Raw genomic sequence first — 11,446 nt, 5'->3', positions numbered from 1 at the left:
CTAGGGTATTACGGTTCAATCTAAGTTGTAGATCTTCCTGCCGATTTTCCTTTGCCATAAATTCTTTAACAAACTTCATTCACGGCATACCAATCATTTAATCATAGCCAACTCGTCAGCTTCCTTCATTAAATAATGTATGTAATCATTTAATGCATTCTGTTATTACTCGGTTGCAACTCGGTAGACATTTCTCCTTCATTAACCAATAGCAATAACCTTAGGGTTTACCGACTAGGTTCCTTAGGGTTTACCGACTAGGTTCTTTGCTCGGTAACATAGTATAGTATTAACCTTACAATCAATAACATATGTATGATATCAAAACAATCTAAACATCATGATCTCATCATTGTCTAACTCGGTAATAGTTGCCCATTGAATAACTTATTTCTCCCCTTATTCATCATATTCTTTCTGTGTCTTTTATCGACATCTTTATACTCATCAAATCATACTTCTTAAGATATGGAAACATCATACTGAATTAGAAAATCAATTTCTTGACATCAATGACAAAATAATAATATTAAGACAGTAATCATCCTTAATCAGTTGTATCCATAATCATCAACAACCTTCTCAATATCCTTATTGAAATGCCAACAATCTCTACTTGTCTGTTATAATGCCAACAATCTCTCCCTTTGGCATTGATGGCAAAACCAATTGATTTGACCTAATTGATTCGGATTGCTATGAGATTCTGAAATGCTGAAATGCTCTCCTTCTTGTCATCAGAATTCTCCCCCATACATTAGTCTTCTCCTCTTTTCTCTTCAGTCTTCTTTTTCTTTTCTTCAGTCTTCTCCCCCTTTGACAACAATGCCAAAAAGTAAAGAACTAAAACATAATTTCTTCCTGTATGAAGTGGTTTCCTGCTATTATGTGTCAACTTAGTCTCGATCAGAGCATTTTGTCTTCAATTCCTATTCCATGTATTTGTTCCCTACCCACCTTTAGAAAACCTCCTAAAGTGTGTAAATCATCATCAACTCCTAAAGATATTCTGTAGTCATCGAATTGATGCCTTCACCGAACTTGGTCAGTGAGTAGAAGATAGGGGTAGGACCCTTAACTTACTTCTGAGATACTCAAAAGTGTCCCTTGGCAGTGGCTTGGTGAAGATATCTGCTATTTGTTCCTTTGTGCTAACATACTCCAACACCACTTTCTTCTCTTGAGCTTCTTCTCTAAGATAATGATATTTGATAGAGATGTGCTTTGTCTTAGAGTGCATAACAGGATTCTTTGAAATGTTAATGGCACTAGTATTGTCACAGAATATAGTTACTAGCTCGGTAACTTTCTCATTTATACCTTCCAACAATTGTTTGATCCATGCTATGTTGGTACAATTCAATGCTACAGCAACGTATTCAGCTTCTGTTGTTGACTATGAAACACATCCTTGTTTCTTGCTAAGCCAACTCACTAGTCTTTCTCCTAAAAAGAAAGCTCCTCCACTTGTGCTTTTTCTGTCATCAATGTTGCCTGCCCAATCAGCATCAGTATAAACTTTTAAATCAAAATCATTTCCTTTCTGATATACTAAGCCATAATCCTCAGTGCCTTTCAAGTATCTGAAAATTCTCTTGATTGTTGTCATGTGTGTTTCCTTAGGATTTCCAGATAATCTTGCAACTATACCTAATGCATGTGTTATATCTAGTCTGTTGTGAACAACATATTGTAGCTTTCCAATCATGGATCGGTAAAGTGTCTCATCAACAGATGTAGATTCATCATTCTTTGATAATTTACAGTTGGTAGTCATAGGAGTACTTACTGGTTTTGAATCCTCCATTCCAAAAAATTTCAAGATTTCCTTTATGTATTTGGATTGAGTAATGAAAATCTCATTTTTCATTTGCAGTATCTATAAACCTATAAAATAATTTATCTCACTGATTAATGACATCTCAAATTCTTTGTTCATTTCATTTCCAAAGTTCTTACATAGAGAGTCAGTTCCACAAAAGATAATATCATCAACAAATATGGCTAAGATCAGTATTCCATTTTCATCGTTCTTCATGTACATATTGTTGTTTTCACTTGTTCTTATAAAACCAATCTTGATTAAATAAGAGTGCAATCTTTCATACCATGCTCTAGGTGCTTGTTTCAAACCATATAAAGCTTTGTTCAATTTACATAACTGATCTTCATTCTTGTTTTCAACAAATCCTTCAGGTTGTTCAATAAAAACTTCTTCTTCTAATATACCATTCAGAAATGCAGATTTGACATCCATTTGATATACCTTGAAATTATTGTAAGCAGCATATGCCAACAATGTTCTTACTCCTTCAAGTCTAGCCATAGGTGCAAAAGTTTCACCATAATCAATTCCTTCTTCTTGAGCATAACCTTTGCAAACTATTCTAGCCTTATTGCGAATGACCTCTCCTTTTTCATTCAACTTGTTTCTAAAAATCCACTTTGTATCGATTACATTTTTGTCCTTCGGTCTTGGGATCAGTGTCCATGTGTCATTCTTCTTGATTTGATCAATCGCTTCTGTCATGGCATTTATCCAATCTTCACTCTAAATGCCTCTTTCACTATTCTCGGTTCAAATTCAGATATTAGACATGTGTTATGTCTCAATTTGTTCCTTGTCATCATTGGATCATCCTTATCTCCTATAATCTGACTTGATGCATGATGTCTTCTGGCATACTTGGCTAATATAGGCTCAGTAGGCTCTGTATGATCTTCTTCATCACTCGGTAACTGGATATTCTCTTCATTTTCTTCAACAGTTCTCTCGGTAAGACTTGTCGATTGAACATAGACAAATTCATCATAATCTTCTGGTTCTTTGGAGTTTCCTTTATCATTTCTTTCTACAAATTCATCAATTTTCACATTTGCACTTTCTACTATTTTGCTAGATGATTTGATCAGACATTTAAATGCTTCACTTCTAGAAGAATAACCAAGAAATGTTCCTTCTTCACTTTTCTAATCAAACTTGCCATTTCTATCATCTTTGTGTACATAGCATCTACTTCCAAAGATTTTAAAATAACTTAGGTTTCTTGTCATACCAGATTTCATATGGTGTCTTCAAAGTACCTTTCTTCAGTTGTACTCAGTTCAGGGTGTAAACTGTTGTGCTTATTGCTTCTCTCCAAAATGTTTGTGGCACTTTCTTCTCAATTATCAGGGTTCTGGCACAATCCACAATAGATATGTTTCTTCTCTCAGCCATTCTATTTTGTTGTGGAGTTTTTGGTGCAATGACTTGTCTTTTAATACCATGATCATTGCAGAATAAGTTGAACTCATTAGATGTGAACTCTCCTCCTCTATCTGATCTAAAACATTTCAGTTGTCTTCCTGTTTCATTTTCAACTCTTGCCTTGTACCATTTAAACATTTGAAAAGCTTCTGATTTTTCTTTTAAAAACATAACTAACATCATCCTTGAGTAATCATCCACAAATTATATGAAATATTTATCACCATAATAACTTTGAACTTTCAGAGGACCACAAAGATCAGTATGCACAAGATCTAAAATTCCCTTAGAAGTGTAAGACTTACTTGTAAAGCTTGATCTTGTCATTTTGCCCATCTGGCATCCTCGGCACATAGCATTCTCAGGTTTTTTAAGACTCGGTAGACCTCTTACTCAGTGTTTCTTGCTTATTTTGATCAGATTATCAAAACTTACATGACAAAACCTTTTATGCCATAACCAAGTATCATCTATCTTTGCATATAGACACTTATTCCGAGTTGAGTCAAGGTGAAATGTATTACCTTTTGTTTGTGTCCCGGTGGCAGCTAACTTTCCATTCTTGTCATGAACTTTGACAATTCCTTTCTAAAATTCTATTCGGTAACCTGTGTTGTTTAGCTCTGCTACACTCAACAAATTGTATTTCAAACGTTCAACCCAATAAACATCATTGCACTTTGCATTGTCAAGAAGTGTTATGGATCCTTTACCTTTTATCGGACATGGTGTATCATTACCAAATCTTACATAGCCTCCATCATAGTCTTCTAACATAACAAACTTGTGTTTATCACCTATCATGTGATGTGAGCATCCACTATCTATGATCCAAGAGTAATTAGTATTTATGTGAGATATTAGGGCTTTTTCTTCATACCTTTCTTCATCTGATCCATCTTTGATAGCCACATAAACTACTTCCTTTGTATCAGTTTCATCTGAATTATCATCATTGAATTCCTCATCAGCTATTAAGCATATCTTTCTATCTCTTCTTCTGAAGTCTCGGTGTCCTCTGTAATGATTATCTTTCTTTCTGTCATCTCGATAATCTCTCTTTTTAGTAGACTCTTTGATAGGACAGTTAGAAGCCATATGTCCTATCTTATCACAATTGAAACATTTCAAAGGTAGTTTTTCTTTATACTTACCTTTGCCTCTCGGTAACCTTCTGGCTAATAGTGCTTCAAACTCTTCTTTCTTTCTGATTTCCTCATACAGTTTGTGTACTTCCTCCATGTTCTTGTGAAATCTTTCACTTGCTCCATTGTGATCTCCTTCAGAGTACTTATACTTTCTTTCATTGTAATCATTAGATTCATCAAGATGAAAAGAACTAAATGCAGATTCAACTTTATTTACCGATGACCCATTGTTATCAAAGTTACTTAGCTCAAATGCATGTAGCTTACCAATAGTAGCATCTAAAGAGACTGGCATATTTGGTGCAGACCTCAATTCATTGATTGCAGAGACTTAGATTGCATAAGCTGGTAGAAGGGTTCTTAACAACTAACTTGTTATGTCCTTTTCTTCAATAGTTCCACCTGCTCCTTTGATTTGATTGACAATCTCCTTTAGTCTTGTGCTGTGCTGGGTTATGTTCTCACCTTCATTCATCCTCATAGATTCAAGTTTCCCTCTTAGACTGTCCACTTTTGCTCTTTGAACATGTTCATCTCCACCATACACAGATATGAGCTTGTCCCACATAGTCTTTGCATCATTGTAGCCTTCTAGATCATTAAACTCTGAATCAGTCAATGCAGATGTTATTTCAATCATTGCTTGGATATGTTCTTGCTTTGCCTTTATTTCTTCCATTGTCAATGGATAGGTGCTCGGTGTGATGAAATCATTCTCCAGATAATATACAGCATATTCTCCAACTCCTGATAGGTGCAGCTTCATCCTTTTCTGCCATGTAGAGAAACTTGACTTGTTCAGCTTCGGTGCATCCGTCTTATACATCTTTGGATCTTTGCCTCAAGTACCTTTAAACTTTTTCTTCTGGAGTCCAAAGCTTTGATACCAATTGATAGTTCTGATACTTAAAGATAAGTACAGATGTCAAGCTAATAAGATGAGAGGGGGGGGTGAATCATACAAACTTAATCTTCCATAAAAACATCAGATTCAACCTCGGTAACCTTTACTTCAGTAATATAACCAAAACTGCTAAACATGTTAACTCACAAGCATATAAACATCATAACACTCATAACACCAGATTTAACATGGAAACCCAAATAGGGAAAAACCACTGTGGGATTTTGGACCCACTAAGAAATATACTCTTCTAGAGTATGCTTGGTTAAAAGCAAATCTTATTAAAGATTACAAACATGTTGCTAGATGTGACCTGGTTAAGGGATTTTCCTCAAATCTGTTAGGATCTTCACCTTGTTAGAAGTGACCTTGTTAAAGGATTTCAAACACTCAATCAGAATGTCACCTTGCTAGAGGGTTTTACAAATAAGACTGTTAAGTCCACTCGGTTAAGAGATTTTTTGTCACTTCACAAAATAACAGTAATAAAAATCTATCTACAACTTCACATCTAAAATGCTAAAGCAGATTCTTATTTGCTCAATACAATATAGACATAGAACTAATCTTGTCCATCTATTGGGCTCTATACTCTATTATTCAAAATAGGTCTTCAAGCTTTAGTGCTCGGTAATCACTATGTAGCATCCCTGTGCATACACTTGCTCGCATACATTGTTTATCAACAGTTCCTTATTTATAAACAATAGCTAACCGCTTAATCTCCTTGATCACATTTCCCATGATCAATCATAGTCATCAGATCTTCAAATTTTGTCCAGGTTCAATGTATTCACCAATCTGAAAATGTATTACCCCGCCTTGGAACTTGCATACATTTCTTGGAACTTGTGCTAGGGTATTGTGGTTCAATCTAAGTTGTAGATCTTCTTGTCGATTTTCCTTTGCCATATATTCTTTAACAAACTTCATTCATGGCATACCAATCATTTAATCATAGCCAGTTCATCAGCTTCCTTCATTAAATAATGCATGTAATCATTTAATGCATTCTGTTATTACTCGGTTGCAACTCGGTAGACATTTCGCCTTCATTAACCGATAACGATAACCTTAGGGTTTACCGACTAGGTTCTTTGCTCGGTAACATAGTATAGTATTAACCTTACAATCAATAACATATGTATGATATCAAAATAATCTAAACATCATGATCTCATCATTGTCTAACTCGGTAATAGTTGCCCATTGAATAACTTATTTCTCCCCTTATTCATCATATTCTTTCTGTGTCTTTTACCAACATCTTTATACTCATCAAATCATACTTCTTAAGATATGGCAACATCATACTAAATTAGAAAATCAATTTCTTGACATCAATGACAAAATAATAATATTAAGACAGTAATCATCCTTAATCAGTTGTATCCATAATCATCAACAACCTTCTCAATATCCTTATTGAAATGCCAACAATCTCTACTTGTCTGTTATAATGCCAACAGACATGTGAGTCTTTAAGACATGTTCTACATTAATCTCCACTAGATCTTGGAGTACCTTTTTCAGTAGTGTGGACCAGTTCACCACCTTTGGAGGGGGTATCTTTCAGGATCGACATGGGGACACTTGAGAAGTTTTTAAGAAATTCCATTCATCATGGGTTTTTTTCATACATCTTCCCTTCATTATTGGGGAGACTTCATGGATACACCTTTGGTTTTGTTTCTTCCTAAGGGGAGGAATTATTGGAGTTGAGGAAAAAACAACACCACAGGAGCCCAAATGAACTCTACAAGCTGAAAAATCTGTTACAAGGAGAAGCAAGGAAGCAAATCACAGAAGAAAGAAATACACAGAAAATATGCTCAAAAAGAGAGAGCTCAATATTCACAAAAATGTGTAATGTAATAATCCTTCTTCTTACAATGAAAAGAAAGAACTCAACCTTTAATAGGTCAAGAAACCCTAAAAAGGAAAACCTAGGTTTGCACATAATAATTAATAAAAGAATTAATTATTATGCACCTAAAGTTAGCTTAAGTGTAAAAGAGATAAAGGGAACTTAAATAATTAAACAAATATTGTTTAATTAATCAAGTAAATACCTGAATACTCTAACACCCCCCCTTAAGCTAGACTTAGGGAGAAGCTAAAACCTAGAACAACTACTAAAAGCAGGAAAGATGGGTCCCGGTAGCAAGGCCTAATCAGGTACCCAAATACAATGAAATCTCCATGAACTAGAGAAATAGAGAAAACCATGTGGCAAAAAACTCTACTCCAAAAAGAGATGGAAAAGAACACCACTGAAGCGTGAAGAACCTGCAAAAACTGTCGAAGAATAACTGCTGATTTGAAGAACCTCCACTGAAATAGAACATGACCAGGTAGAGAAGACTATAATATGTATGAGTGTCCTCAAATGACACTACTCGAATGAGAAGGAAAACAAGGCAAACAACTGAAATCAAAGATACAGATGACATGAAAACACCAAAGCCTGAAGAGTTGATCAATCGAACCACGGAAGCATTAGAACCAACAAGACAAACCTCCCCATAATGTTGAAAAAGGAGAGGGATGGGAACACTGAAAAGAACGGCCAAGAAGAACTGCATGACAAAGAACCAGGAACATCAAAGGATACATGGTGTCATGGAAGGAACACTCACTTGACACATAACATGAGGTGAATGTCATGGAATGAACACTCACTTGACAAAGGTGGATGACAAACAAGGCAAACATCAACCACCTCGTGACACTTTATAAGTAGTGCATGTACAATAAGGCACAAGATGTGCAAGATCCCAAGTAAACAATGCATGATGGCACTTTATCTTAGTGCATTTGCATAAATACAATGCTACAATGATAAGAAGACTGGAAATAAAAAGGAGAACAAAAATAGAGACATCATACTCAGAGAAGAGATCCCAGGACCTAAAACAACCAAGATATCCACCAGAGTGCTAAAAAGAAAAAAATTGAATAAAATATGCATGGAGCAGAATCTGGAAATAAAACTCATATGGATGAAAAGTGCACAACACACGGTTTCCAAAAATATATTTTTTTTGAAAAATGGAGTTTGGATGCTCATTCTACGGCTCCCAGAGTGCAAAAAAGAGACCTCACTTTAACTGTAAAAAAACATAGTCAAACAGAAAAATTGGAAAAAAATACCAATATTACAAGGTCTGGCTCTGAACCAACTTTCCAACGCCTATTTGTTTTCGAAAAAATGACTCGGTATGCTCAAGATATGGCCAAAAAACCAAACCCCCCTTCAAAATAAGAGGAAGGGGTAGTCTGGTGGCTGGGCGGGTGGAGGTGGCCAGTAGGCAGCGCTCCAGTGGTAGCCGAGTGGAGCTCTAATGGTCAGGTGGTGCCCCGGTGGCCAGGTGGTTGGTGTTCCGGTGACCGGGCGGTGGAGCCAGAGCAACCGGCGGGCCGGGCGGCAGTTTTCGGTGGCAGCGGGGAGAGCACTAGCGGTCGGGAAAAGGGTTTCCGGCGGGGAGCTGTGGGGGTCGGCATGTGGCAGGAGGGCCGACGGGGGCCGAGGCTGAGGAGCTGCAGTGGCGGGGGCTGCAGGGAGGCCGGCGGGAGCGAGAGTTGGCGAGAGCGAGAGCGAGAGTCATACGACCTGGTGCTGGAGAAAAAAATACTCCCAGAGGCTCAAGAGCCAAAAATGGTCAAGTTTTATATGACTATAGGGGTTTTTGGACCTTATGAGCACAATGGTGAGGTCTGTTTAGGCCCAAAGTGCTCAGAAAAAAGGCCTATCGCTAAGTACAAAAAAAAGGAAAAAAAAAAAAAAAAAAAAAAGAAAAAAAAACTTCCTGAAACCCCAGATCTGCTTCCAATGCAAAAATTCTCAAAACAAGAACAGATAGCTGCAGATTTGAAGTTCTAATACCATATTGGAGTTGAGGAAAAAAAAACACCACAGGAGCCCAAATGAACTCTGCAAGCTGAAAATCTTATTGCAAGGAGAAGCAAGGAAGCAAATCACAAAAGAAAGAAATACACAGAAAATATGTTCAAAAAGAGAGAGTTCAATATTCACAAAAATGTGTAATGTAATAATCCTTCTTCTTACAATGAAAAGAAAGAACTCAACCTTTAATAGGTCAAAAAAACCCTAAAAAGGAAAACTTAGGATTGCACATAATAATGCACCTAAAGTTAGCTTAAGTGTAAAAGAGATAAAGGGAACTTAAATATTGTTTAATTAATCAAGTAAATACCTGAATACTCTAACAGGAATGTTGTTCGACATTCATGGAGCAGTTTCTTCATACATCTTCAAGCTTCTATCATTGGTGCAGATTCTACATTGAGGGGGGGCTACCTAGCTTCTCCTCTTCTCTCATGGGGGGGGGGGGAGGGAGGGGTGGGGTGGACTTTTTCCTCACATGGGGTTTTGTTCTTCACATGCTTCTATGAGATTTCTCTTGTATAGTTTTCATCTCTCTTTTGGGGGAGGGTTTTTTTCCCATTGGGTTTTTCTCTCTTTCCCCACTTTGTGAGGGATTTCATTACATTGGTTTGCATACATTTGCATTTGTACACTGGTACCAAACATGGCCTCGTAGTCGGGACCCATCTTGCATTGCTTAGTTGCATTGTAGACTTAAGTCCATTCCCCTAAGTTGCACTTAAGGGGGGGTGTTGGTGTAATTAATTATTCATGTTGGATATTATTACACCTTACTTAAGTTTACTTAGGAAATGCATTTCATAGTATTTTGAGTATGAGACACTTGGGTGTTTGTGCCACATTGGGATAGTGTGTGTAGGAGAATTTCCACCTTTTATGATGTTGATCTTGTTACTACTTTATCATATCCACTTATTATGGAGTGATAATTCCACCTTTGGTGGGTGATCCACCTTATGTGGAATATTTTATTGTTTCTCCTACCTACCACACTTATTTCCTGCCTACCCTTGTTTCTTGTTGAGCCATGTGTCATGTTTGTGTGCTCACATATCCATATAGCCTTGCCTATATAAGCAGGATCATCTACATTGTTGAACAACTATTGATCTATTGATGAGAATATAGTTTATTCTTGTCCTATATTTTGTCTCTCTATTTGTACATTTCATTGAGCTCTTGATCTTGGCAAAATATCACAAGATACATTAATTGCTAAGACCTATCATTTCTATAGCTTATTTTGTTTAATTATGTTATTTATTTATCATTCTATTGATATTTTGCATTGTTTAATCAGTTGTTTCATTTGTAGTACTCATAATTTATTTCACAATTGCCTAAAAGACATTGAGAGCATAAAAAATTCCTTTACCTTTGTCTCTAGCCTTGGTTCTTATACTTGTGCTTCTTATTATGTATGAGTTTCATAACTCATTGTTTTGAATCCAATATTCTCATGGATGAAGTTATAGACTCGTAGCTTCCAATAGTTTAAACATGAAGGGTATTGAGCCTAAGTTGGTTAACTTATTCCTTAGGAGCTTAGGGAATCCTCTTCTTTTAATCCAACACCTACCATACCTAACATTGTTGACAGTCCTCTCCTTCATTCTTCTCATGACAAGGATGACTCTTCAATTTGTTGGGAGATCAAATTTTGCTTGAAACATCATATTGTTCCTTGTTTTAGGGTTTAAGAATAGGAGGTCTTGTTTATCATTACTCTATTCTAATTTTATGTTGACTCTCTATAGGTGGCTCCTAGTCATTTAAGTCATAACTTATGCCTTCTATAACATTTTGTTTACCGACCCCTTGTGTTATCGTTTTTTATTGGCTTTAGCTTTTATCTCTATATTATTAACCTTGTGGGTGTCATTAAATCAACAATCCAGATTTGTCCCTTATTGTGTGATTAAGATAACTTTATCACTGGGGCTAATCCCACAAACCTGCAATCAAAATATTCAATCTTTCGATTCATGCTTCTTTCTTATTGATCTAGGGTGTAGATCCTAGTGCGATTGTGTAGTTAGTGAAAGATGCACGATCATCTTAACTCTGTAGCTCCACCTCGCGAATGTGGTAGGGTGGGCCATAGTGCGGACAAATCATCACATCTACACTTATCAAAGTTTGCCAAATATTTGAACCTCTTTTGTGGCAGTCCAATTAGTCTCACGGGGCCTATCTTGGTTAGCTAGATAAGGGATGTTCATATCAAGCTTGAT

Source organism: Cryptomeria japonica, chromosome 6 (genome assembly GCF_030272615.1).
Source record: "Cryptomeria japonica chromosome 6, Sugi_1.0, whole genome shotgun sequence".
In the NCBI taxonomy this organism is placed as follows: domain Eukaryota; kingdom Viridiplantae; phylum Streptophyta; class Pinopsida; order Cupressales; family Cupressaceae; genus Cryptomeria; species Cryptomeria japonica.
This window is presented reverse-complemented; position numbering follows the sequence as displayed.